Source organism: Mandrillus leucophaeus, unplaced genomic scaffold (assembly GCF_000951045.1).
Source record: "Mandrillus leucophaeus isolate KB7577 unplaced genomic scaffold, Mleu.le_1.0 Scaffold211, whole genome shotgun sequence".
Taxonomy (NCBI): Eukaryota; Metazoa; Chordata; class Mammalia; order Primates; family Cercopithecidae; genus Mandrillus; species Mandrillus leucophaeus.
This window is the reverse complement of record NW_012102155.1, coordinates 3,687,987-3,690,623: the sequence shown is the minus strand read 5'-3', so window position 1 is coordinate 3,690,623 and position 2,637 is coordinate 3,687,987.

Genomic DNA, 2,637 nt, shown 5'->3' with positions numbered 1-2,637 from the left:
CCTCATTCATTCACACATTTATGCAATCAACTATGGTCATCCAAATGTACTGGTTATACTATATCAGGTCATGAAACTCAGCATATAAAAACATTTCTTTTAAAAAAATCATTAAAATTCATCTCAATGTTGAGATCTTGTTCTTTTTAAAGAGAGAAAAAATTAGTCAATTCTACATGTACTTCTATTACCCACAAATCTCTCTTGTCTCCAAGTCATTTCTGGTTAATATGTAATCACTTCAAAATGATCTGCTTTCCCTTATTTTTCTGAGAATAACCTTAAAATTTGGGATGGGGTAGGGTGGAGTGGGGAGGCAGGTGGCAAGAGGAAGTAGATATCAGTGCAAACACCCCTTGGCTTTGGCCTCAATAGTTGATGTCTATTTTTTCTCTGTTATCAGATCAGTGATCTGTTCATTCCGTTCTGTCCTTCTTCTTTCCGACCTGTAGGCTCATCAGCTCCCTACAGTACTCTATCAGTTCCTCTGAATAGTTTCTAAGAGCATAAATCTATCAAAAAAAAAAAAAAAAAAAAAAAAGTTTTGGGGCATTCCTCTGGCTCAAACAGTTCAGGCTAACATCCTACTCTCTTTTGGCTTATTGAGGGGAAACCCTAGATCTTGATTGCTTTTCTGATCCCCATTGGGACTAGAGCTCAGATGCCCCCAATCTCTAGATCCTCAAACACGTGTGGGAACTGTATTATTTCTAGCTCCACAATTTCTTTCAAACAAATCCCAAGGACTGGGTGTGTGTGGCTGGTGGGTGGGTGGGTATTTATAGGCCTTTCTTTGGGACATACACCAATATCTCTGGGGAGAGAAAATTGGTTCCCCCATCTTTGTGGCAGATTGCATTATTGTTTACAATTAACCACACAACTCCCACTCCAAAAAAATTACAATCCATGCCCATTGCCATGTGATTTGCCTATGAAAGAAGTAGACTTCTCCACTTACTTGGGGTTTGGCCATATGAAAGGCTTTGGCCAGTGGGATTTGAGTAGACATGTCATGAGACATTGGAGAAGCAGCTTTAAGAGGCACCGCAAGTTTCTAACAGCTCTCCGGCTCTTCCCATCTCCCTTGAGAATTGCCATGTCCCACATAGGGGCAGCTTCTTCAGCTTGGGTACTGGATTGAGGAGACCCATGGAGCAGAACCTCAGCTGACCCACCATGTAATACAAATAAGAAATAAACCTTTGTGGCTGTCAGCCATTGCGATTTTTTTTTTTCAACAGCAAAAGTGATGAATATATTGTTTGTGGCTTTTTTTTTTTTCCTTTCACCTCATGTGCTGAAACTCATGAAGTCCAGCTAATTCTAAACTGCAAACTCTGACTTATGAGACTACTGTCACAGCCATGAGCTTCAAAACACAAGCATCAGATTTGACTTTTCGTTCTCCCCGAGGCAGGGAAGGAAATGCCCTAGCTGTCTGAGAAGAGTATGTGAGCAGAGAACATGGAATTGTTCAGATTTTTATCCTGATGGACAAGAATGCATCAAACTACCAAACATAAAACTTGAAAACTCCAAGACATTTATCCTTCCTGGACTCAAGGTATTTATAGGGCAGAGGAAATATCTCTTAAGTAATTATAATGTGGGACAACAAATAATGTGCCATCAAGGTGTGCAGAGAAAGTGCTGTGGGAGTTCATGAAAGAAGAGACCTGGAAGGATAGGTAGGATCTGACAATGCAAGGGGAGGGGAGAGAAAGCATTTTGCACTCAAGATGCAGATAGAGCTAAATTACAGAGGCAGGAAATTAAGGGGCATGGATGGGGGTGTGAGTGAAATGAGGAGAGGAGACTGGTGGAAGGTCAGATGGGAAAGGCTCCCTAAGGCCTAGTTGTGGTCCTAGCTAAGGAGTGTGGACTGTGAAGTTCTAAGACTGGCTAAAGACCATATAGAAAAGGGGCTGGAGAGTGGATTTTAGCAGTATTTATTATTTTAGAAATAATATAGCCCTTTAAAATAGTGACACATAAAGTAAATGTACATATACAGTTGGAAAACCAATTCAGATGATGGATTACTCTCCCCAAATGGCTGGTATACACTGTGTATACGTTTGTTAAACAATCATTGTACTTATGAAGTCTTTCATGGTTTGTTGTTGTTGGTATTGGATTGGTGCATGTTTCAGCCAAAGAAACAGCCTTAATTTCCTGTAGTTGTTGCCCTACTACTAGGGCACATCCTACTATACTTAGATCTCCTTGGCATTTTAACTCGTGTTTTAAAGAATAACCACACAATAATGTGAATGTACTTAATGCCACTGAACTGTACTTTTTTAATTTTAATTTTTATTTTTTGAGACGGAGTGGAGTCTCGCTCTGTCACCCAGGCTGGAGTGCAGTGGTGTGATCTCTGCTCACTGCCATCTCCAACTCCCGGGTTCACGCCATTCTCCCGCCTCAGCCTCCCGAGTAGCTGGGACTATAGGCGCCCGCCACCACGCCCGGCTAATTTTTTGGAGATGGAGTCTCGCTCTGTCACCCAGGCTGGAGTGCAGTGGCGCAGTCTCGGCTCACTGCAGGCTCCGCCTCCCGGGTTCACGCCATGCTCCCGCCTCAGCCTCCCGAGTAGCTGGGACTACAGGTGCCCACCACCACACCCGGCTA